The sequence below is a fragment of the Canis aureus genome, chromosome 20 (genome assembly GCF_053574225.1).
Source record: "Canis aureus isolate CA01 chromosome 20, VMU_Caureus_v.1.0, whole genome shotgun sequence".
In the NCBI taxonomy this organism is placed as follows: Eukaryota; Metazoa; Chordata; class Mammalia; order Carnivora; family Canidae; genus Canis; species Canis aureus.
The window spans coordinates 11,165,893-11,193,665 of NC_135630.1; the positions used below are offsets into that span (position 1 = coordinate 11,165,893).

The 27,773-nt window shown below is 34.8% G+C and overlaps 1 long non-coding RNA gene across 10 annotated transcripts in view; it reads left to right on the forward strand.

Moving 5' to 3' along the window:
• LOC144291477 (uncharacterized) overlaps nt 1-27,773 on the forward strand; it is a 352,892-nt gene that overhangs the window by 158,461 nt on the left and 166,658 nt on the right. For 2 of the 10 annotated variants that reach the window (XR_013358749.1, XR_013358753.1), the window contains one exon: nt 27,439-27,607. The exons of the other annotated variants lie outside the window; for them this stretch is intronic. This is a non-coding gene — a long non-coding RNA (uncharacterized LOC144291477). The remainder of the gene's footprint in view (nt 1-27,438; nt 27,608-27,773) is intronic. 10 annotated transcript variants of the gene reach the window in all.

A 27,773-nucleotide genomic window follows, 5' to 3' on the forward strand; every position in this document is an offset into this window, starting at 1 on the left:
AATTTAGAGCAATATATATCCTTTCTACTATACAAATGCACCTCTTTATAGATTTATTTATTTATTTTGGCAGGGGAAGGAGTAGGGTAGAGGGAGAGAAAGAGGAAGACAGAGAATCTCAAGCAGACTCCCTGGTGCTGCAGAGCATAGAGCCCAGTATGGGCTTGATCTCATGACCCTGAGATCATGACCTGAGCCAAAATCAAGAGTCAGATGCTTAATCAACTGAGCCACCCAGGACCTCCTGAATTTTTTTTTAATTGGTATATATGCTTGCTGTCTGAAATAATATGCTCAGTGTTTAAATAGATGCTGTGATATAGCCCTCAGATTCTTCCAGCTTCCAGGAGTTTTGATTGCTGAAGGGTCAAAACTGAACCCATTTCCAGAAATTACCATCTTCCAATATTATACCCATGTTCTGAAAACAGCCAACTTCTAATGACTGATCAATTTGTACAAAGCCCCAGCCCCCTTACTTCAGGTCATGATATGTTTGAAGAATTATCCCAATTTTGGTTTCTCTATGGGATAACCTGAGACTCTTGTTGCAACCACATCTCAGCTCAGCTGCCCTCTGTGGTGAGTCCAACTTCTTGTACTCCCTATAAAATTCTTAAACAATATTGATAATATTATATTAATTCAACTAATGATAAACAAGGCATAGCCAATATAAGGGAGGCCTTGGTAGGACACATATACTAGAGAGGAATAAATAAATCCTACAATGTTTTCAAAGATTAGGAACTTCATTGAATTTTTTAGAGATCCAGTTATCTATGGTGTCCTGGTACATGTCTCCTTAAACATGAAAACAAATTATGACTTTTAAAATCTCCTACCATAAAGAAGTAAGCATAATTCCTTGACCTTTTTGGTTCTGGAGGCAAAATAGTTTTCCCCTTTTATTGATTAATATGGAAAACTTCCATCTTTAGTGAGGCCCAGATAAGGAATGGCTCTGCAACAGATTCAGGCTGCAATGCAAGTGGTTTTATTGCCTGAGCCATCCAAACTAGTAGATACTGAAGAACTAGATATATTTGTGATAGAAGAGCAATCATATACAACAGAAAATTATACACTATTCACAAAATAGAAGCTCATATGCTACTCAGCCCTGAGAAAAATACTTACCATAAAACATGAAGTGACCATGCAGGCATACCAGGTTCATTGAGACCCACCAAATCATGTAGTATCATAGATCCAACAGCTATCCATTCCAAGACAGAAGGAGTATATTTGGAATGGGTCAGGGTCAGGTTTAAGGTTATAATAAATTGCACAAGTGGCCCAGACTTCAAGTTTAGCTGCCACTGCTGCATGGGCACCAGTCCTCAGCTTCCCCCATGACTACATGGGGGTCCATCACGGGCAGTTAATGTTAAGGGAAAAGGCCAAGGAAAATATCACAGTATGTAAGATTATGGGTATTAAATGAAAACAGATTAGTTTTATACTACAAAGGGTCAGTACAAACTGACCTTAGTAAGCCCCATGAACTCCAGAGTATGAGAAATACAACATGCAATGTTTCAACACCACATCAATGAAGTTTTTAGGCTTCTGGTGGTCTGAGATGTTCTGGTTTATCACCTCAAACATAAAGACAAATTATGATATCGCACACGTCCCACCATAAAGTTAGCACCATGCCCAGGAGACCTCTTTGGTTCTGGAAAGGTGACCCTGAATGATGATGATAAGGAAAACTTTTCTGGATGATCAGAGCTTCAGGTGTTGTACTTGGCCATTCACATTGTGCTGTAAGAAAAGTATCCTTGGAGGGACACCTGGGTGACTCAATCAGTTAAGCATCTGCCTTCCACTCAGGTCATGATCCTGGGGTCCTGAGATTGAGCCCCACATTGGGCTTCCTGTCAGGACTCTGCTTCTCCCTTTCCTTCTGCCCCTCCGCACTCCCCCATCCTCCTCTGCTCATGCTCTCTCTCACTCTCTCAAATAAATAGATGAAATCTTACAGAAAAAAAAAAAAAAAAAAAACAAAAGAAAACAAAAGAAAAGAAAACAAAAGAAAAGAAAGGAATAAAGACTATCCTTTAAGGAGAATCTATATGAACTTGTTGGTGGTGGAGAATGACTTGACTTGTTAATTGGAGGCCTGGAAGTAGAAAATCAAGGACAGGGAAGCTAGGGTAATTAAGGTAGGTTGATAACTGAGGGAATAAGGCACAAAGAGTGAAGATCTTTATGTCACATTATAATACTGTATTAATCAGGGGTCTGCAGGGAAATAGAACATCTTATTGCTTCTATTTCCTTGCAGAACCATGATATATAAAGAAAGCAATTTATTTTAAGGAATTGGCTCACAGAATTATGAAGGCTGACAAATCCAAAATCTGCAGTGTAGGCCAGCAAGCCAGAGAACAGGGGGAAACCAGTGTTGCACTTCAAAAGCAAAGTCCTCTACTAGCTGAATTCCCTCTTGCTTAAGGTAGATCAGCCTTTTGTTTTAATCAGACCTTCAAATGATTTGATGGTGTCCACCCACATTATAGAGGGAATCTGCTTTACTCTAAGCTTACTGGTTTAAATGTTAATCTCATCCCAAAACACCCTTACCAGACATCCAGAATAATATCTGGCCACAGATCTGGGCACTGTCACCTAGCCAAACTGACACATAAAATTAACTATCACGAATATCTACCAGAGCTATCCACCATGAGGGATGCACTGAACAATCAACCAGAAAGAATGTTTGAGCCAGTGAATGTTAGGCCTAGTTCAGCAACTCTTTCAGAGCTAGCACCTTGGGTGCATATATACCCTGGGATTTTGCTCCCCCCAACTGACCTAGTTACTACTATTGCTAATTGTTCATCTTGCCACTAGAGCCCTGCCTCATACAACACCATATCTTAAAAAAACACTTCATGCCAAGTCGACTACAAAGATCCAGTTATATCCAGGAAGGAACAATAATTCATTGTGACTAAAGTTACCCTATTCTTTGCATGGGCTTGCCTTTCCTTCACACGGAGCCTCAGTTTGTGTGAATTCCAGGGCTTACAAAGTGTTTGATCCACCAACAAGGCAGTCAGCATAACATCGCATTATAACAAGGACCTCAAGAGCAAAAGATATCCAGCAGTAGAAAAAAAGGGGCAATCAATCAATCATTCAATCAATAAAATAATAAAAAAAGAAAAACAGAGATACATGTGAGGAAGTAGGCTAGAGAAAATACCCTGTTCGGAGGACAGATCATTCTTCAGGAGCAGTATACATACTAAGTCAAGGTCATTGAATGATGTGTATTCTCTCTTGGGAGAATAAATGGGCCTCAGAAGCAAGAAATGGAGTGGCTCTGATTAACATCACTCCTAATGGTTCACTCGAGGAATGTGTGCTTGTCATCCTCACACCTCTAGTCTCTTCAGATCTGCAAGTCTAGGTTCCCTTGAGGTACATTTCTACCAGGGTCCATAGTCTGAGTCTCATTAAACTTAAAGCTATGGCTATCACATCACATCAGTTCCCTAATGCTAAAGGCCAGCAGGGGAGTAAGGAGTCGCTATCCTGGCTGAGGATAATTTGATCATCAGAAGATTACCGTCTAGTCATGGCTTAAAGGAAAAATAAGTTTAACGCCCAGGTGATCCATTGGTCATATGTTGGAACTCCTCTGCCAAATTTTTAAAAAATAACTGTATCATGATATAATTCACGTATCATGCAATTTACCCATTTAATCTCCAAAATTTGATGGTTTGGATATATTACATTATTGATGTTTTATTGTGATAAACATATAACATAATTTTTTTCATTTTAACCATTTAAATTCAGTGCCGTTCACAACGTCATGCAATTCTCACCACTATATTTCAAAGACATTTCTTTATTGCTCTCCAAAAATTCTATGAAGCAGTAACTTCCACTCCTGCCTCCCTTCATATATCCTTTTCCTATCTAATCTACTTTCTGCCATTATGACTTTGCCCAAATAGTTCATATAATTGGAACCATATGTTTGTCTTTTATTTCTGTCTTGTTTATTTTACTTAGCATATTATTTCCAAGGTTCATCCATTTTGTAGTATCCCTTTTAATGGCTTGATAATGCTCAATTGCATGCATATACTACATTTTGTTTATCCATTAATCAGTTAAAGGACATTTGGGTTGTTTCCACCTTTTGTCTATTATGAAGAAAACTATAATTAACACTGGCATACAAATATCTGTGTGAGTCTCTGCTTTCAATTATTTTTATATCTACCAAAGAAGTCATTCATATGTTAATTCTATGTTTATTTTGTTGAGGTTATTGCCAACCAATTAGTATCTCTTAACCAATGAAAATGATAATTGAAATTAAGGGAACTCCAGAAAAGGTAGTAGAGGAAGAAGACTATGAGTATATCATTTGTGGCTCTAAGATCACTGAAAGCCAGTGTGTTAGTCTCAATAACACTATTTTTCCCCCAGGAAAAGACACCTGGAAGATCTGTTTCCAAAGGAAGCACATGAGTAAGAAAGTCAATCTAAAGGGTAGAAGGCGGGACAACTGTAGATGTTATGGCTTATGTTTAAGTCTCCTTTCAGAGTTGTTTAATTTGTTATCACTCTAGTTGTTAGGAGTGTTGGCTGCTGATGTCTCATAAAAATGTCCCTCCTTGGGAATTTCAGTCTAAAGAAGATATCTCTGACACTACCTCAATGGAAAGAGTCTAATATCCAATGCAGTTAATACAGAGCTACAAAGCCCTAGTACTTTCTGTCAATTCGGGACATTTCTGAGGGGTCATAGCAGCTTTAGCTGAGGTCTCTGTTGCAACTATACCATGGTTTAATTTCTTCTTCTGGCTAGTTCCATTTTTCTGTCACTCCTTATAGATACTATTCCTAAAAACACCCCAATACATCTTTATTTCATTGTCTACTTGCCAGGCAAAGTGACAAAAAATAATTGGCTTAGAAAAACCGACAATAAAATAGCAATAACTAAATATTAAAGAATCGTTGGCTCAGTTGTATCCATGGCTTACTAGTTCTCACTTACAGAGGAAGTTCAAGTTTCCTAATACTGAAAATTTATATTCTTCTCATAATGATACTTGTTTTTTACTCTGATAATACAAAGGGTTCATTGTAATTTCCATCTAAAATTGAATTATGGAATAAGATGGATAATGAAATTATAAAGGAAATCAAAGCAAAGCAATAATGTTCTAAGGAAAAAATAATAGTAATTTATTGTGTGTTTATAGGATGTATAAAAATAAAATGTATGACAATAGTAATATAAAAGATAGCATGGGAATAATTGAGAGTATATGGCTATGGAGTACTTACACTACACATAAAGTAGTAAGCTATTATTTGAAGGTAGACTCTGATTAAATAAGAAAATATATTCAAACCTGGGCAACCACCAAAAAATTAAAACAGATATAATAAGTCGATAATGTAGATAAAATATAACCATATAAAAGATTTAATGAACCTAGAGAAGGCATAAATGGTGGGAAAAAGAAAGTTTGAAATCAAATGGAAGAAATAAAAAGCAAATATAATATACTTTAATCTGATTATATTAATTATCATATTAAGGATAGATTATTAAAAGGTACTAAATAAGAACAAATATTGATAGGTTGAATAGAAAAGAAATAACCAATTATCTGCTACTACAATAAACCCACTTTAAGTATCTGGGCATAGAGATGTTAAAAGGACAGAGACAGAAAACATTATCCTATGTGTACACCAATAGAAACAAAGCTAATTAGTTATACTAATATCTGATAGAATAGATTCAGAATGAGAAACGCTACCAGGGATAAAGGGGGACATTATATAATGATAAAGGTGTCAATTTTCTGAGATTTATAATACTTTTATAATGACAGCTATAAATTATATGAAGCAAAAACTGATAGAACTGAAAAGAGAAATAGAAAATGCCACTATTGTAGCTGGAGATGACAACATTCCTCTCCTATCTGTAATTGATAGAAATGGCAGCCAACCAGTAAGGATTTAAAAGAATTAAACACCATGAATGACATAATTGACATTTATGGAACTTTTATATAATGTCAGCAGAATACACATTATTTTCATTTAAAACAAAATATTTTATTTATTTATCTGAAACAGAGAGAGAGAAAAACAGCAAGGGGAGGAGGAGGGGGAGAAAGAGAGCTAGAGAGAGAAGCAGACTCCCCACCCAGCAGGCTGCTCAACACCGAGCTGGATTCTCATGACCCCCGGATCATGACCTGAGTCTAAGTTAGATGCTTAACTGATTGAGACACCCAGGTGCCCCAAATACACATTTTTGTTCAGTGAATATGGAACATTGGCCAAGGTAGAACATAGTCTCGATTTATAACAAACCATAAAAACAAAAATAATACAAGTAAGAAAAGTAATTTTTGGATCATAACAATTAATTTTAAAATTAATAGCAGGGTTATTTGGAAAATGCTTGAATATTTGGAATTCATCAATACACTTTTATTTTTTTTTCAATACACTTTTAAATCCCCTATGGGTTAAAGAGCAAGTTTGAAGGCATATTAAAAAAATTTTTTGAACTAATTGAAAATGAAAATAAAGTGTATCAAATATTTGTGTAATCCAGCTAGAGTAATACTGAGAATGGAATACAGAGCATTAAATGATTACTTTAAACAAGAGTATGAAACTACCATCTAAAATTCTACCATTAAAAGAACAAAACACATGTAAATTAATAAAAAGTAGAGCAAATGAGATTTAAAGCAAGCACAAGGAATCATAAAGAATAAAGCAAAAATCAATTATATAAAAGCCAAAGAAAATAGATAAACTCAATTTAATAAAAAGTTTCTTTGAAATGAGTCATAAGGGACACCTGGGTGACTCAGCGGTTGAGTGTCTGCCTTCAGCTCAGCGTGATCTTGGGTGCATGGATTAAGTCCCACATTGGGTTCCCCACATGGAGCCTGCTTCTCCCTCTGCCTATGTCTCTGCCTTTCTTGAATAAATAAATATTTTTTAAAAAAGAAATGAGTCATAAAACCAACTGAATTTTATAGATGAGAAATTTAAGACTCAGAAAGGCTAATTCGTTTGCCCAAAGTATTATAAAAAAGCAGAGAGAGAATCCAAATCTCTTTCTTAACCTAAAAGCCCCTCATCACCACTATGAAAGGTCACATGGTTTGTTCAACATGAATTCCAGATTCTTCACTGAGATAAGAAATTTGATAGAGTGTTTTTGCTTGTTTCCTCCAGGTTAGATCAGATAGACATTCCAATTCCATTTGACCAATCAAAGAATCACGAAGACATAGGCCTTTGCCAAATCAGAGATCCCAAATTAAAATCTACTATGACAAAATTTCATTAATTAAGACAATCCATGATTAAAGGTTTAGTTACACAGGATTGAATAACGTATTCCAAAGTTTGGGTGTCATGCAACATTCACTGAATAGAAAAATGCATATAAGGACACTATTTTCATATAACTCAGAGTATTAAATGTTTTTCTTTCATCTGTGAGGAAATGGAAAACATTCGATCCTTCTAATTTTGCTGAGACTTCTTTCACCCACGTTTAGAAGACCTTGCAGTTTCAGATCCTTAACCACCAAGAGTGGAGAGTTCTCCACGTCTCTGTTTGCATTTTCTCAAAGTTTAAACTATATGTAGTGAGTCATCATTAGTTGTTTCTATCTGTGACTGCAGCCCAGCCTCACAAGATGAAAGAATTTGTGTTTAGCTAAGTTCACTTTTCTCTACAAAATGGTGATTACAACTGCATTTTAGCTGGGTGAGAGACTCTCTTAAAAGACTGTCTAATATATCCGGTGATAAAATGTGGGTAGTGAGTGTGAGAAGCCACAGTGGGGTAACTGGGTGACGGGCATTAAGGAGGACATGTGATGTGATGAGCACAGGGTGTTACACCCAACTGATGAATTCTTGAGCACTACATCTGCAACTGATGATGCACTATATGGCGGCAAATTGAATTTAAATTTACAAAAAAGAGAGAGGGGACTCCGGGGGGCTCAGTGGGTGAGCATCTGCCTTTGGCTCAGGGCGTGATCCTGGAGTTCTGGGATGGAGTCCTGCATCGGGCTTCTGCATGGAGCCTGCTTCTCCTCCCTCTGCCTATGTTTATGCCTCTCTCTGTATCTCTCATGAATAAATAAATAAAATCTTAAACAAAATAAAAATTTAAAAATGGAGAGAAAAGAAGAGATGCTAAGAGGCACAATAATTATACAGTATAAGTACATATATGAAAAAGACAGTAGAATAATTTGTGAGAATTGTTTTCTGCTTTTTTTTTTCTTTTTTCATTTCAAGTCCAGCTGCACAACTATCTACATGAAGCAGCACTCACAATGGCCCATTTCACAATGACATGCCACTTAGCACTGCCGTGCTGATTAGTTTGGTTGGAAATTATGATCAGAACAGTTCTTGGAGCTAGTCTACTTCTCTGTTTGCTGACAGGAATTCAGAGAAGCTTTGCTTGCCTGATGGGAAGACAAACGTCTTCAGAATTAAGAGGAATTTTGTATTCATGTCTTAGAGATGACTGTAGGTTAAGAAGGGAGAGCTGCCTCTCCACGCTGAGTGAACTTGCAACGCTCTGTAGTTGAACTGAGGAAAGAGTGATGGCTTTCCAAGAAAGTGAGCTGCGCTTTGGGTATCTCACCCCAAATTCAACATTTCTATTCAAAAACCAATGTCTGAAACCAATAACTCTGCCAATCCAGCAGAAATTGTATCAACAATTTCCCCCACACTTCTCTTCCAACCCCCATATGGGCAATGCGGAATTTAATGTGACCTGTGACATGGATACTTTTTCTCTTCTTACTTATCATCCTTAAACAATTATAATTGCTCCCTCAGGGAATCATTCCCAATATTCTTCAACAATTCACCCCTACAGATGATAGGCTATTTTCAAACTCAAAAGTCTAACGTGATAAAATACATTATAATGTGTAGTCAAAAAAGACTTGCTGAGGATTGAAATAGGATGTTTCATAGGAAACTATAAGCCTAGATTTCAATCTCTCATCACTTTACTATCTTTAGAAGCTCAAATCTTTATGAAACTTTCCTAAACACCCTTTTTAAAAAAGATTTTATTTATTCATGAGAGACACAGAGAGAGAGGCAAAGACACAGGCAGAGGGAGAATCAGGCTCCATGCAGGGATCCCGATGTGGGACTCGATCCCAGAACCATGGGATCAAGCCCTGAGCTGAAGGCAGACGCTCAACCACTGAGCCACCCAGGTGCCCCCTAAATGGACCTTTTCCACCTATTTTTACCCTTCTTTTCAGAAGTTTACAAAACCTAATTTATTATAGCAAGCAATTCCAAGAGAGACTACTGGCTTTGTGTTTTTGGCATTTTAATTGTATTACTTGTTTTTTTGGTCTTTGTCAGTATCTGTACCCCAAAATGGTTCCCTTTGTAGTATTGATGCAGCAGATGAAACATTATCACTGAATTTTTAATGCTTTGTCCTTTTTACTTTACTTTTAAAGTATTTTTATTATTTTTTTTAATTTTTAAAATTGATTGATTGATTGATTGATTGTCGATTGATTGATTTATAGAGAAAGAAAACGTGCCAGTGACCAGGAGAGAGGAGAAGAGGGAGAGGGAGAGAGACAATCTTAAGCAGGCTCCACACCCAGGGCAGAAATGGACTGGGCAGGTGGGGGGTATTGATCTCATTACTCTGAGATCATGACCTGAGTGGAAATCAAGAGTCAGAAGCTCAACCGAGCCACCCAAGAGCCCTAATGCTTTGTTCTTTTAGTATCCTGTCTTCACAGCTGCAAATATGATTATTTTGGAAATAGATGAAAAGCTGAGTTATCAAATCCATGCAACTCTCCCGTGTCAATTTGTTACGTCTTATTCCTCCTACCTAGTTAAAGTGGATCAGGCAATGCCCCAAGAGAGAGAAAAAAAATAATCAAAGGCATGAAATGAGTTCAACATAAGTATAGAAATCCCCCAACATTTATAACTTGTTTATTTCTACTTGTGTTAGACACTGGGAGATGTTTGTGTTTAGTACTATCCAACTCTTTGCTTGAAATTCTAATATAATTTCTGCAAATGTGGTACAGCACTACGTATCTTCGAAACTGAAGTAAAATCCTGGATATTTGACAGTAGCATGTTATTATAAGTTAGGGATGAGTGGGAGTGGGGATTGTGTTATGAGAATAAATAAAAAGTTTTCTTTTACTCAAGATCCTTGTTGTTGAAAACAAAGCAGTAATTTAGTGACTTGGGAACACACACACAGCATGGAGATACGATCTGTCAAAAAATGTGCAGAAAATAATTTTATTTTATTTTTATATGTTTTTTTTTTTCATTTATTGGAGGGCGAGGGGGAGAGAGATGAGAGAGAGAGAGAGAGAGAGAGAGAGCAGGAGCAGGGGAAAGGAGCAGAAGGAGAAGCAGACTCCCTGCTGAACACCAAGCCCAACGTGGGACTGAGTCCCAGCACCCAGAGCTCTCATGGCCTGAGCCATAGGCACACACTTAACTGACTGAGCCACCCAGGCACACCTGCGTAAGATAATTTTAAATACACTAGATAACACTAAATAAAAATTACATGCATTACATAAATATCTAACAGACAGGTATCACAAGCCAAAAACTTAACTCTGGAAACATCAATTTTTTCATGGTCTTACAGCAAATTCAAACTGATCCTCCTTTTCTCCAAGGAGAAAACTCTCCAAACTCTTTCTAGGATGTTCACGGTGTTAATCTCTCCTCTCCCTTCTGAAAGCCATATAAAATCCAAAAGATCTCATAAAGTTGGAAAGACTTCTAACACTTTTTAGAGTCAACGCCAATATCTTAAGCTCGACAACACAAGAAAATGAGTTTTTATGCAAGCAAACGCACACCACAGCTTAAAATTGGGAGAGCACTGTCCTTGTTATCTTGAGTAGGATTTAGAATATATTTTCCTCCAGAAATTATTATGATCCTATGATTGCAATGTAATATACAGCCTTCCTTTATTTTTTTTATTTTTATTTATTTTTATTATTTAATATACAGCCTTCCTAAGATGCAACATATTATTAGCTTTATTTTATTTTTGTATAATATGAAAATTTCAGAGTTTTACGAAATTGCATGAGCATATGTTCTTCCAAGTAAAAATCTGCATCAGATGTTTATATTAGTTTATATTAATATTAGATGTTTATATTAGTATATTAGTAATCAAGTCTGAAGGACACAGAAATGTTTAACAAATTAATCCTGGGATATTAATCAATCAATGTGTTTTATTGCTATTTAGGTTTGAATACTTACGATTATGTATCATTTGGTAACTACATAAATATATTCTCCCTTTGGTTTACCACATGTTATATTAAACAGAATTCATATTAATTAGTATGGAGCTACAACGTTATTTTTGTTGTTAATATATGCATATTTAATACAATTAACATTTATTTTAAGGTTAAAATCATCACATTCTTCATTGATAGGAGACTTACTTGTTCCCAATATTTTAAAAAATAATAATAATGTGTTGATCTAATCTATCACTTTCATTTTCCTCTTGTGGGAATTTCTTCTATATCAGACTTTCTGGTTATTTGTTTGAAATTGTCACTTTGAAGAAAAGCCGTAATGTTCAAAATATTCTCTATTGAAAGTAAACATCATTATTGTTTATTTGGAATCGTAGGAAAAATAACAATTATTCTAAATTGATCCCAACGATGGTTAACCAGTCATCCTCTTCTTTCCGCAGAAAGCATATTTATTAAATCTCAAAGCATTCAGGACAAAAGAAAGTTGTGCCTGAGCACATCTTGGCAGCAAAGTATGCAATTTACTTAAATGTTAAGGATATTTTAGTATCGAGTCTCATCAGTGATTCCATGTTATCGTTAGAGATGCCTGCCTGCAGGGTCACTGTCACCACGCTCACCAAAAAAGAAAAATAGGAAATGTCATGCATTTCTACTATTCATCTAATTCTTTTCTTATGTCTACTTTTGTTTCTTTTCATGGATCTCCCAGTAATTATATACTTTTTGAATCCCTAGTCATCTGTCCTATTGTCACTTTTGTTTCTGTATTTTTTCTTAAAAACCTGACAGAACTTTCTGAAATATTTTCCCTTCAGATATTTTATTTTCAACTGTATATTCACTGCATGCTCAAGTTTCACATATCAGTTATCTTTACATTATCATTTAAAATATTCATTAAGTATTTTATTAACTTTTCAAAATTTCTTGACAACCCAACCCAATAGTATTGGACGTTCAGGCTTTTGCATTTTCTTCTGTTAAATCCAAAATGCAATAAATAATCTTTTAAGAAAATCTTGTATATATGGCTGTTTTTTTTCTCATGAACTATTTAAAGATTTTTATTTATATTACAAATTTCCTGCAGGAAATTTCAGTCAAGTTACAATTCACTTAACATAGATTACATTTGATACAATTTTTGTACTTGGAAATTTGTTCAGCAAAGTAAAAATCATATCATTTCAATTTGCACTTTTTAAAAATACTACTGGTTTGTAGAGTTTTCCCTGTATTTTATACAGAGGATAGCCAAAAACGTATTCAGTCTTATGACAGAGGGTAAAGGCAGGGTCAGGGTGCACAATTCTAAATTATACTTAAACAAAGGCTAATTCTGAGTTAATATCCACTTCATTAAATTTTTATTAAACGTACTTTTATTTAAAGTAATATAATACTGTGTTCTACCGAAATTTTATTTATTTTTTTAAAAAGATTTTATTTATTTATTCATGAGGGACACAGAGAGAGAGAGAGAGAGAGAGAGGCAGAGACACAGGCAGAGGGAGAAGCAGGCTCCATGCTGGGAGCCTGACCTGGGACTCGATCCCAGGTCTCCAGGATCAGGCCCTGGGATGAAGGCAGGCGCTAAACCACTGAGCCACTCGGGCTGTCCCTACCAAAATTTTAAGTGCTCCAAGGTTGTGATTTGTTTGGTAATTTCAAATTATCCACCTGTGGGCATGAATTCACATTTTCCCTGTTCTCAATCATTTGAATTGATAATATAATATATTCTGGTTATTTTATAGTCTTAAATAGAACAAAGCCTAAAAGATATCAGTAGGTCATATCAACCTCCTTTTCTTTGCTATTGAGGAACCAGTTCAGCATGGACTCTACTTAAGAAAACATTGGAGAGAGGCAAAACATAAGAGACTCTTCACTCCAAGAAAGAAACTGAAGGGTGCTGGAGGGGAGGGGGGATGAGGTAACTGGGTGATGAGCATTAAGGAGGGCACTTGGTGTAATGAGCACTGGGTATTATATGCAACCAATGAACCTCAAAATTCTATCCCTCCATCTAATAATAATATATAACTAAATTTAATTTAAATAAAATATTTTAAAATAATAAAAAAAAAAGAAAACATTGAAAACTCAGCAGACATGGGTCCTGTGTCACCCAGCCAAACCCATGTGAAGATGACAGGTTACCTCCCTCCACACCATGGCTCAGCTGCAGCTTTGTGGTCTAGGGAATCGACCTTCTCTGACAGATACCTAAGGGCTGGAGAACACCGCTCAAGAAGTAGACACTTACTGCTCACGTTGTCAGACAAAATTGACCCCTGAGAACCAGAGGATAGAAGCTGGCAGTTGAATACTTCTCACTTACTGTAAAGACTGTTCTGAGTTTCAGTGATCCCAGGGTCGTGAGTTGTGCATCTCACAGAGTTAAAGCTGACTCAGTACTGCACTGCCCAGAGCTTTCTTCTCTTTCCTTCCTAACCCATTCCCCCTCCTCCTTTACCTCTTGCTACTTTGAATTCATATTCCCAGTAGGTTTTAAGGTTTAGAGTCTGTTTTCAAAGGTCCTCAGGCTATGATACTTGCTCACGTCATTATTACCTCTTTGCATATTCCTCCACTCTTTCTTTTTTTTTTTTTTTAAGATTTTATTTATTTGTTCATGAGAGACAGAGAGAGGGGGGCAGAGGCAGATGCAGCAGGCAGAGGGAGAAGCAGGCTCCCCTCAGGGAGGCCTATGCGGGACTCAATCCTAGGACTCCAGGATCACGACCTAGGTCAAAGGCAGGCACCCAACTGCTGAGCAATCCAGGGATCCCCCCACTCTTTCCTTTTTAAGAGCATCATCCTAAATTGACAAAATTGCAACGCTAGTGAGATCTATCTCTCCCTACTCCATATCTGCACTTGTGCAATTGATATGGCTCATAAATCATGAAACAAACTTAATTTTTAATTGAGATTTTAAAATTAATTTTAAATGTATATCCATAAGCCTCATTAGAGATCACAAACCTTGTCTTTGCAACTGTTATCACCAATGAGTAGGATGATCCTGTATACACATTCAGGCTCTCCATATATATACATATACCAAATACCATGCTACTCATTTACTTACGAATATTGCTTCAGCAAATTTCCCTTTATTTTCTACACTATCCTTATTTTTTCATAACTTTTATGATGTTTTACCTCAGCATGCAAGCACACTTTCCTGTGACATCTTAAAGCAATAGACAGAAAAGATACTTTTTTGTCCCTTTTGAATCTCTAGACATGATCTTGTTTCTTCCCTTTCAAGGTGCAGTTCTCAAAATAGTGATCTCTAGTTCCTCTTCTTCCATTCTCTCTTTAATGGATTCCAATCAGGGTATATCCTCCACTACTCAACTCAAATTTGTCTTGGTTAGATCAGGGTTGAACTTAAGGTTGCTAAATCTAGTAAGTAGCTTTGTATTATCATCTTTCTTGGCTTGAAGAACAGCAGGGGCTATTTCCTTGCTCTTGAAAGGTTGGTTTTGGTTTTTGCTTTATAACTTGGCTTCCAGAATATCAAACTCTCTTTGTTTTCATTCTGATTTTTGATTGTCTCTTCCCTTCAATCTAACACTGCAAAGCATGTTAATGTTATCCCCAAAACTCAGGGGACTCTTTCTCTCTTTGAATTTCATTCACTCATTTCCTTAGATATTTCATCTAGAGTCGATGGTTGCAATAAATTTTGTATGATGATAAATCTGCAAATTATAACTCAAGCCCATATTCCCTATTTGTTGATGTAACTTTCTCTTACCATCCCTGTTGGTTACCTGATTGATACCTCTAACTCACTACGACCAGAATTGGAACTGTTCTTCATCTTGAAACCAGCTTCATTCATATTCTTTCCTGTATCTATTGATAAGTCCATCAGTTCAATTGATTAATCTGGAAAATTGGGATCTTTCGCTCATCTCTTTTTTTCCACACTCCATATGAAGTGAAGTGAATTCTTGTTGATTCTTATTATTCAGAGTGATATGTTCTATAAAGCCACCAAAAATATTGAATTATCAAATACCGAACCATTGCTTCTAGGGAAAGTACAGAGTTAAGTGTCTATAAGGATCTGGTAATAATAATTTTGGTCCACTGATCAATAAATAATATTGTTTTATGTATGTTTCTTTTTAAAGATATATTATTTAGTATATATTTTTGATTCATTAACACATTAACCCAGGCTAACAGCACAAAAAATTATACCTGAACAAATGTAGCCTAACACTCCACAAGGGACTTCACAGCCTTCTTGCACTTAGGAACATTACACAACACTTCAGTACTATACGTGGAAGCCATTTTAATAGCAAGACTAGGAACAGAAAGCACAAAAATGTGAAAAACCTGGCACTAAATAGACCATGAAAAGATTTGTTTATAGTATCATAGCTTAAACAAGAAAGCAGTGTGACCTTCTTTGACTTTAGCAAGAAACCTGCCCATTTAGCAACTCAAGTGTTTTGTGGCTCTGCACATGTCTACAAATGACCTCAAAGGCACCCCCAGAATTGATTAGGAGGTTGCAAACAAATTTTAGTGAGTAGGCATATTTGTAAATACTTAATCTGTGTATTATGAAGATAGACTATATTTTGAAATGGTACTTTTCAAAAATCACTAAGAAAGTGAGCATTTATTACCAATCCAAATTATAATCACTTCCTACCTGTATTATTCAAATAGAATCCTTTACTGTTCTCCCTGCTTCTACCCTTGCTTCTATACTATCTACTGTCAATACAGCCCCATATGTCTTGTATCACCACGAAGAAAGAAGAAAGAGAAAGAAAGAAAGAAGAAAGAAAGAAAGAAAGAAAGAAAGAAAGAAAGAAAGAAAGAAAGGCAAGAAAGAAAGAAAGAAAGAAAGAAAGAAAGAAAGAAAGAAAGAAAGAAAGAAAGAAAGAATCATTATGGTAGGACACCTTAGATTATGAGTCACTCCAATTTCAGAGATATTACAATTTGGGAAAAATATGTTTCTTAGAACTGATTAAATACAGTATATTCCACTTTATATGCTTAAACACAACAAAATCTAAAGGATATACAGTGGGTTATATGAATCTATAATTCATTTTTGATCAAGGTACCAGTGTAATCCCCTTTGATCATCATGATTAAAGAAAGCATGGCTCTTCCCCCACGGCATTGCCATATGACATCCACATCTTGTTTCAATGCTCTATGTAACAGCTCTGTGCCTTTTCTTATGATCTCACCAGAATATAGAATTTAGAAACGTTTTAATTGCTTCTAGGAAAATACTGGGTTTTTTTCCTCAACAATATGCTTTGAAATTATGCCATCTGTGCCTATATCTGACTCTTGTTTTTATCTATCTGACTTAAGAATTCTGTGTCTTGGTTGATAATGATGTTCAGATACTCAAGTACGATTATTTTTGTTTTGCCTGTTCTATTAGTTACTGAGTAAGGGGTACAAAATGTCCAATTGTGACTGGGGAATGGCCCATTTTTCCCTTTTGTTCTATCAATTAGTGTTACACAAATTTGGAGCTTTGATATTGGGCATATAAGCAATTATTATATTGTCTTCCTAATGAATTGATTATTACAATAAAATGTCACCATTTCTGGTAATACTCATATTAAAATCTAATTTAATCAGATAAAAAAAGAATTCTGTGTCTTAATGTGGTCTTTTATTCTCTTTACAGAAAAAAATTGTAAGTATTATAAATTTTTTTTAAATCTTTTTTGAGAAAAAGCACTTTCTGCCTAAGTAGGATTCAGTGATGTGTATCACCAAAACAAAAGTTCTGTTTAATACCTTTTGCAACAGTAGCTTCTGGATTACATGCTATCTAAAACTTCATGGCCAGGTTGTATGTCCTGTACCATTACACCTCATTACTAAGACTAGCTGAGTTATGACAAAACTCAAGCATATAATTTACATGTAATCATTTAGTGAATCTAGTAAGATTTCATTTTTAGTGCCAGTTTATGTCAAATATGACTTTCAATTTCATCCTATAATCTCTATGAGGTTTTAGCTATGATTAACTTCAAATTGCCACTTTTAATGAAGGCAAATTAGTCTTTAGAGGTTGATAGGTAGAGCCTCAAAAATGGATTTTGACTGAATGCAAAACGCAGAGAGCAAATTGTGGTAGCAATAAATCAATCAATAGAAATGCAACTCCAAGACTATGAAAACAACAAAGTCAAATTTGTTTAATTATTTAAATAGGTTACTAGGCTTCTTGTCTAGAGATTATCTCTTTCAGAGAAAAAGGCTGATTTTTTATGGCAGAAGTTGAATCTAACCTGACTGAACTGATTTTCTCTCTTTTGTTTTTCTCCTTTCCTTTCTTTCTTCCATGCTTCCTTCCTTCTTCCCTTCCTCCTATTATTAAATTTATCCACAGTGATTAAACACACATGCTCTAGAGCCAGAAAGCTTTGGTTGTATTCTGCTTTAAGTACTTCCTATTTGATCTGGGACTAGTTAATTTTTCTATACCTCGGTTTCCTAATATGTTATTTAACGGTGATAATAACTTCTTCAGGAGTTTGTTAGAATTTCCAGAATTAATGCAAATAAAAAGCAGAGCACAATTATTGGCACATAGCAACTTCCCAGTTAATGGTAAACTAAAACATTTTACCACAATTAGATGGTATGTGGATATTTGCGTACATTTTATCAGTTGCATGTTATTTTAAGTGATGTAATAATTTCTGTACATTGTCTATTTTGTTTCCATTTACTGTCTTTGTTTAATTTTTCATAATTTTTCATATTTAACTAAATCCCCTCTAAAACAAACTAATGCTGAAAAAATGAAATAAGCAAAAAAAAAAGTAATATAGTTTTTAGTTTTATTGACCCATTACATATTATAATAATAAAAAGTATTGAATACTTAAAATATGACAGTAACTGTGCTAAGTGCTTGAAGTGGATTTTTAAATTAAATCCTCACACCAATAAACACACTACTGAAGGATATTTAAATGTTCTGTAAACTTTGTTTTCTAAATTATTTTATGTATCTTCTTTTTTTTAAAATATATAAATCTTTGAAAAACTTACCACTCTCCACTTCAAATTTTTCTTCAGTATAGTTCATTGCATTATGTATATTTAAATTCAAAACTAAATTTCTCAAATGCATTTAGTTGACAGGTGTTCTTTCCAAATATAATTTTTAAAGTATTCAAGAAGAGGCAAAAGAATAATTGTCAATGCTCCCTAAAGAGTTAAATTATATTTATTGTGCTCTTACTATGTGTCAGGAACTCTACTAAAAATTTTGTGCATCCTTCCTCTCCATTCCTGAGAAGGTTTTGTGAAGTAAGTCTTGTTATTTCTGTTTTACCTATTAGGTAAAATAAAGAAGTTCAAAGAATTTGAGTAATGTTCCCAAAAGTTGCATAGCTTGAAAATAGTAGCAGGTCTATTTGATGTCAAAATCCATGATCTTAACCATGACATATACCATCAGCCAGAGTTCCACAGAAAGCAGAGCTTATTACAAAATTATGGGCTACTAACTCACCAGGAAGCATGTGAAAACATTCCAGGTTGTGCATGATCACACAGCAGGCATTTCTTGTGGGATCTAATACACCAGCAGCAATGGGGGAGCCATAAGATGCAAATCAGCAGCCAGTGACAGGCACGAAGCAAGGAATGATTGTGAAACTTGTCCAAGCACACAGGGCTGCTGCAGTAGTGACTGGAGTGACATCAGTATCCAATGGCTCAAAGTGGTGTGTCTGAGAAACCCACTTCCAATCTCACTGATGGAGATCATACTCTAAGAGTTGAGAAATCTCAATTATCTCACATGTTTCTTGGATGATGAGCAACAGAAATTATAAGAGTGAAACCCCTACACCGCAAGGAAAGAATATTATGCTTGGACATTCATAACTGGCAATAAAAAAGTGCCTTCCATAATACAGGCATTCTGAAAAGAGCAGAGAATATTATCTGAATCTCTGTTGAAGAAAAACGTATCAAAATTAAATTATAAAACATTTATAATTTACCTTTCGCCTGTGTTCATTTTTTTAAGATTTTTTTATTTATTTGAGAGAGAGTTATGGGAAAAAGCATCAAAATTAAATTATAAAACATTTATAATTTACCCTTCCCCTGTGTACTAAAAAAAGTGGGAACTAAGGAAGATACAATTGTTTCCTGGGCAACAGTGACAATATAGGCTATCTTACTCAATTCATGGTTTTTCTGTTGGTAACTAAACAAAAAGAAAAATCTAAAAAAGAGAGGGGATGAATATATTTGTCTGTGATACTGTTTGTTCTTCCTTTTCTTTTTTTGTAGAAAGGAGGGCACTAAAATCAAAGTTTAAAAAGTGAACTCAGACATATCTTAATGCTTAATTTTCTTTCAGTTAACAATATAGTGAGAAAATACAAATTGCCTAAGAATCTAGGAAATATATCATGAGCTCTCAACTTATGGTTAGCAACTGCAAAATCTGCAAAGATGTTTGTTATATATAGATAGAATTATTACATGAGGATGTTTATTATATATAGATACATAGAGTTATTACATGAGGATGTTATTAACTATAAAATAACTAATCTGATCCCTTTAGTGATCAGATATTTCATTATTTCTTTGCACACAAATGGTTGCTTCTTTTTTATGTGTACAAGAGTTTGCTTTCCAAATTACTGACACCAGAATTTTTGTCTTAAACTGTACTGAACTTTCTTTGGCAACAAATTATGTCATTTTATTTTCTTATCAGAATCCACAAGTGTTACTTTGTATTTGTCCATATGACACTTATGAAATTTGTGAGTAATTTTAAAATATAGTTCTGGAAACAGATTGTCTAACTCCTATATGTTAAAATACTAAATAGTAAAGGTTAGTTAATTAAATATCAATATTAAAGGTAGAAACATAAAGCAATAATATGAATTTAATGAGATGATCTATAATGTTGATGAGGGGATAGAGGACTAACTGAGGACAAAGCACATTGACAAGTCCTTGAAACAGTTGGAAGGACCTTCCTCTACAGACTCAGCTGCCATGTTCATACTTTGCTAAGGGCAGAAGGCAATCTTAGCCCAACCCCCAAGAGCCTCTAAGTCTACTTTAACATATAAAAATTCCTTTAGAAATTTCATTTATCTCTAAATCCCCAAGATACGTATTGGCAATCATCCCCCATGCATATGACCCACCAATATACACCTGAAGGGTCTCATGACTCAGGTTTTATTAGACGGTAATACATGACCTTTTCCCAACAATAGCCAGCCCCCTCAAGGTCCTGAAAACCTTGCTTCCAAAATTCCTTAGTGAGGACACTATCCCCAGACCCCTCCCAACTCCCAGGTATGTAATCAGTCACCTCTCACAGGCCCAGGGCAGCAGCTCTTCCTGCCCATGGGTCCCGTCCCTGGGCTTTAATAAAATCATCATTTTGCACCAAAGACGACTCAAGAATTCTTTCTTGATCATCGGCTCCGGACCTCATGTATATTCCAAAACTTCATCAATGGTACTAAAATGGATGTCCTCTCAGTTTTACATCTATCAGTAATTTATATTGTTGATTATTCTTAGTAAATGTGATCTACAGGTTTGATTAATTTTTTTCAGAAAATTTTAAGAACTGCATTAAGTTATTTGATTTATTATATGCCCTTATTTACTCTATATAACTCTTTAGAGCAGTTATTAACATTTTAGAGTGAAAGAATCTGAGGCTCAAAAAGCTTCGGTAACATTTACAAAGTATTTAGTTAATAAATAATGGCTAGGATCTTCCAATTCCAAATGCATCATCAATTTTTCTAACTAAGATTATTAACTGTGCTTATGTGGCAGCATTCAATGGAACAAACAAAATTCTTCTTGAGATTATATGTTTTTAGCAAGAGAAATGAATAAATCCAGAAAAACAACAATCCTAACAAAAGCCCAGTCTCTGGTCTCAAAAGGAGAGCTACCTGGATTGGGTGGATTAAACAAGCCGTGCTGGATGAGACAGCATGTAGATTCAAAGGAGCTAAGAATTGCTATACCAGTAGAAAAGGAGAGGGGTGGGTGGAGGATTAAAAACCACACAAAGAACAATACACGTCCCAGGGATGGAAGAGGAAGTGCACACTTATCTTCAGAAAGGAGAGAGCAAGATTTTTCGAGTACAGAAGTGACCTATGAGATTTGCACTTCACCAAGACTGAGGAATGGAGGAAGGACTGTTGATAGTTCAGAGGAGACTTAAGATGCAAAACACTCCCATGGTAGGGGTGGTATAAAAGTAGACTAAAATGTATATGCCTCTGGGTCTAAGATTAAAACCTCATTAAATTAACTGTAATTTAAAAACCCACATATTATATTGTTTTGCATTCATTTATTTATAGCATCTAATCCTTATAATATCCCAGGGAGTGGGAACTTTTAATAGACTTTCCCTCCTGGGAAAACTGAGGCACAGGGAGTTTAAGTAATTTGTCCCAGTCTGCAGTAAATGAGGGAGACAGAAATTCTACCTCTGGCTCCATAGCCTGCTCTCGGTGCTATGCTTCTCTGCTTCTCTAGAGGGCTGGTTGCTTGGAGGTCACTGTATCACACTCAGCAAGTCCCACAATTTCTTTGTACATGGGTTGTATTGAAAGTAAAAGCGGATATGGCCGTAATTATTTCCCTGGCCATACCATTTATTAAGTTTGGAGTGATATATTACAATCAAAATTAGATTTTACTAATAAAGAGAAGGCATATTAATGTACTGCTTTATTTGGTCATTTAAAACCCATCTGGAGGGCACCTGAGTAGCTCAGTGGTTGAGCGTCTGCCTTCAGCTCAGGTCATGATCTCAGGGACCTGGGATGGAATCCCACATCTGGCTCCCAGCAGGGAGCCTGCTTCTCCCTCTGCCTGTGTTTCTGCCTCACTCTCTGCAGAATAAATAAAATCTTTAAAATAAATAAAATAAAAAATAAAATAAAACCCATCTGGAACACTGACTACTATAGATTCATCACACTGAAGCTCTACTCAGTCTTGGAAGCTATTCTTTCCCTCCTTTCTACCAAATATCACTCTGTTTAAATGAGTCTTTAGGAACACGCATCTGAAACACTCAATTGTAGGCCTCCTTTAGCATAATAACTTTACATAGGCAAGTTCTGATTTATGAACTTAATTGTAATCCCCTTAAAACCTTTAAAATTGAATTTTGCTATTGAGATCTTTAAATAGGTATCTAATACATATTTGTCAATAGAGAAATTCTAAACAAATTATTTTATTAATAGTCTAATTCACCGTATAGAGGAGGGAACTATCTGGAGCATCACTAGTCACTTAATGAAATCCTTTCTGTTGGGCAGCTCGGGTGGCTCAATGGTTTAGCGCCTGCCTTCAGCCCAGGGCCTGATCCTAGAGACCCAGGATCGAATCCCACATCAGGTTCCCTGTATGGAGCCTGCTTCTCCGTCTGCCTGTGTTTGTGCTTCTGTGTGTGTGTGTGTGTCTCTCATGAATAAATAAGTAATAAATAAATAAATAAATAAATAAATAAATAAATAATCCTTTCTGTTGATGATATGCTAGTAGTTGATAAATGCTCCTGGAAGCTATTATCCTAACGGTATCTGTGATTACCCAACTATCTCTTATAAATATATATATGTATCTACACTATGCATCTATGTCTAGGAAGAAAGTAAATAAAGGAAGTCAATAATAAATAATAAATTTTAAAAGGAGCCAATAATTCCTGCTCAGATCACAGTCTCACACAGGTGAACACACTCACACACACATGTGCATGTGCACACATGTGATATTTTAAGTAGAGAATAAATTATTTATAGTACTAGGTAATAAAGCTTTCATAATTTCTTTATGTAGAACTCAGCTCAGTTTGAATTAACACAGCCTAACACCTAAAAGAAAAAAATGTGCATTTTTTTTTTTTAAAGAATCTTAAAATCCAGAGACTAGAGATAAAGAGTCTGGAGTGTGATATTTGGTCTTGTGTCTGTCATCAGAGAGAACTAAAGTGATGAGAAATCCTTTAGAGCAACAGGAATGAAAGATTTTCCCCATCCCTCCTTGACACAGAGCAGGGGCATCAGCAGCTTCTGCCCAAGTTAATGTTCTAGGACCAGAAACGTAGAGAACTCTCCACGTAATCGTTAGTCCCTGCAACATGCAGAGTTATCTTAAGTTCCAAGCACACTACACAGGTTCATTCACACGCAAAACATGCCTACAATGTTTCTTACACAAATTATGGAATTGAGGAAATGCATTTCTTTAGAACAAATTAATAAAAATTAGACAAGCTATATACTTTTTTATGTTACTCCACATATTATGAAAATGTTGGTATATTATTTTTTTCCCCATCATGAAGTTATGTACCGTAAATAATAGACTCATTAGAATGAAGAATCTTTCACTCATTCTATAGAGAATATTTTCCAGTCATCTTACTCGTCAGGTATCTGATTAAAACTAGCAAGAGTATAATCAGCGAGAATCTTGAATCGATTATATGTGGCAACTTTGCTATGGTCTCCCAGTGTGTGCATAAAACCATTTAATATTGCTAACATTTGAAGTCTTTGGAAAAGCCAGATGCTTTTAAAAGTAGAAAAAGAAAAGAATTACCTCTACTATTCTTCCTAGTAGTCTGTGGATAATCAAATTCATATAACTTAAGCATGGGCCATTTTTCTGACAATTTAATTAAATTATTATGAGATAAATAGTAATATAAACAAATGTAACTCTAAGACTCATTTCCAATAAGACACATAGATATGCTTGACTTTCATTAAAACGTATTTCTTGATTAAAAAGAATTCCGGGAGTTTACCAAGGCATGATATATATTTCATAATACTCATTAGGGCTAAATATGTTTTATCAATTTCAGATAACTTAAAACTTGAGAAATTTCATCTTGAACCACACATGTCTCAATGAAGTTTGAGATTCTGGGAACATTGACTGATAAATTATTTTAAAGTTCTATTAATTACTTTAAGATCCAGGGACTTAAAGGTAATCATCTGAGAAATCAGAAGCACTTACCTAGTATTTTAAAATTCTTTCTGATACTAAGATAAAGACATAAATATGTTAACCTATCATTTGAAAAAAAATACTAAATTATGATACTGCTTCTAATTTTTTCTTTCCTGAGTCAACTCAATTCAATACAACAAATATTTGTTTAGCATATTAACATATTTATAACACAAGGAGTTTTGCTTCAAGGAGGAGTTCATAAAACCCTTGAGGTGATAAGCATACGTGTGAGTCAGATATTACAAGATTGTGCACAATATCACATTGTCGATCTTAAGCTGACATGCAGCTGCACCTACACACAGACAGATACACACCAAACACACACATACACACATCAACACTAACAAATATCTGCACGTATTTAACTCCAGAAATAGTCTTATGTCATTTATTCTGCAAGTTATTTTAAGCCACGCTACTGCCAAGACCACAGATTATATATATATATATATATATATATAATATATATATATTATATATATAATATTCAGTTATTTTTATCTTTTTCAAACTCAAAACTGCTGTATTCAGTTATTTTTATCTTTTTCAAACTCAAAACTGCTGGAATATGGTATAATATTAATATATCAATAACTGCATGATGCATAAATAATATTATGTTTTCTCACCATACTCATTTAACTCAGGATCCCATGGTTTTGAGTGTCTCAAATGTTTCCATCTGTCACAGCATGTTTTTGCAGTGACTCTAAGGGAAGACAACTCAGGAATGAGTTCTCTCTCTTTGTTTAAACTAAATCATAAAATAGTGGTAGTTTCACATTTTTTAAAAAAGGATGTTGCCTGCGAGAAGTGAAAGTGTGCAAGTTAAAATCCGAACTTAGAAACTGTGAATATCTATAAAATTATCATAATGGCACATGGAAAATCTGTACCCTCATTTGGCAAATATTTTATGAACAGAAAAAAATTTAATTAGTGACTCTGGTTGATCGATAGATTTGGTCATACTCCTTTTATCAAATACTATGGACAGAAGATCTTTAGGCAAATACTTCATTTTTATACGGAAATAATACACTGTTTCTGGATAGTTCTGAATTTTGTATCCCTAAGTAGTCAATTAGTTATGCTTGTTGTCTTGGCAGGATTTTTGATAGCAACCCCTTTCATTCTGAAAAGTGTCCTGGTTTGTATGATAAATTATACAGTGACCTTACAGACATATAATGCATGAATAGTAATGTATGATTATTGCTCCAGTATAGACATGGGGAGGATAACAGCAAGCCCAGGGAAGGGACTCTTTAGAAGATTTTAGCAGTCATGAAAAATTTCTGATAGTTGCTGTTACCTTGAAGTTTCTTAAATCAAAAGGATTTTGAGAGCAGAGGAAATAAGTAAGAAGTCATTTAGGCACTAAGTGAGAAAAAGCACATGTGTTCAAATGACCACTTGGCAAGAAATAGGAATACACATTGGGAGCAGGGAAAAATGAAGCTTGAAATTTCATGAGGCCAGATAATAAAGTGTGCTTATCTAAGCAATATATACTGCATTCTGGAAGTTACAAGCAGCCACTGGAAGATTTTTTTTTTCCCCCCACTGGAAGATTTTAATCAGGATTGCAGTGTAGACGGTATGACCTATCCATCCCATTCCCCAAGCCTCTCTTACGTCTCTCCACCTGGCAGTAATAAACCCTAAGCCCCAGCAACACCATCACTGTCACCTAGGCCACTGCAGCAGCCCCTCAACTGGCACTTTTCCCTCTATTCCTGCTCTACAGAGCAGCCTGAGTCCTGACTGTAATGCGCGGAGTAGTCATCTCCCCCCTCAAAAAAAAAATTCTAATAGGTTACTATTACAGTTCAAAGAAAGTGTCAGCTCTTAATTGTCCCTATATGACCCTCTTGTTAACCTCTCCAACTTCATCTCCCTCTCCTCCCTCATCTCTTTCATTTTCCTCATAGCACCTAGTAGTATAGGATTACCTCATTTTTAAAGTGTGTTTAGTAATTTCTTTGCACAAAGAAATGGTAGCCCTAATGTGTAAAATGTTGGAATGTAATACAAAGCCCCCAAACAGAAGATGTTGGCTCCACTATTTAAGTTTCACGATATGATCACCACATTAATGATGAAGAAGATTGTTAATTATAAAGACTTTCTGTATTTTCTTTAGCATTTATAAATTTCTGTAAATGTGGATGTATAATGTGTTTCACAATAAGTCAAATATAAGATTCTTATGTGCATTGACTTTTATTTATTTCTGTTAGTATTTCTTGTCCTACCATTGTGATATGTGTGTGTTTTTATTTGTTTGAGAGAGACCAAAGACCAAATTTGAAATTTTTTTTGTAATGAAAACTGTATATGTATATACTTAAGTATATAATTTTTAATAATTTCAAGCATGCAAGTAAAAAAAAACACTAAATTATTCCATATTTAAATATGCAATACTGTGTATTTTTATAAAAATGAATATTCATTTTTTCCATTTATATATTTTTAATGGATATAAACATAAAATATTATTCCAGAATTTATTGCTTAGGGATGATAATCTATGTATCAATTCACAGTTTATAAAAAATAGGAATTTATATTAAAAAATCATAAACTATGTTTGTCTTTTATCCAGTAATTCTCGTTCTAATAATTCATTTTTAAGTCATTGAAAATGTACAAAGTACTTCACTCAACGATATATGTTTAAGTGTAATTTTAACTTTTATTAAGTGATGGAAGAAGACAAAGTGTCTAAATTTCTCAAAATAGCAGAAAGTTTATATGTATTATGACACACCTAATAACTAAATATTGCATGTATGTAATACAAGGACTTAGGAAGTTTTTTAATGAAATGGAAACATTTATGGAATATATACATGTATATAAGTGCATATGTTTATGTTTTATTTTTTTATTTTTTTTATTTTTTTATTTTTTTATGTTTATGTTTTAATATGTATTTATGTATATCCATATTATGTCTATCTAGAGAGAAAGAGAAATGAAACCAGAAAATAAATCTACCACGATGCCTATAATAAGTATGTTTTAACCTCTCTGGAACATAGATGCCTTTCATATTCAATGGATTTTATAATCACTGACAGCGAGTTGGAGTCATGACATAGATGTGTGAAAATCTCCCTTAGCACCTTCTGGTAAGATCACAAAACTGTCAGCATCAAAGCTGCTAAAATTTCATGAAGTATGACTTTATGATTAGATCAAGGATGATTTTTTTTTCCTTTCATACATTTACCCAGGTTTTTTAAAACAATTTGTGTGATTTTTATAAAGAGAAAAAATATTAATAAACCCTACAAA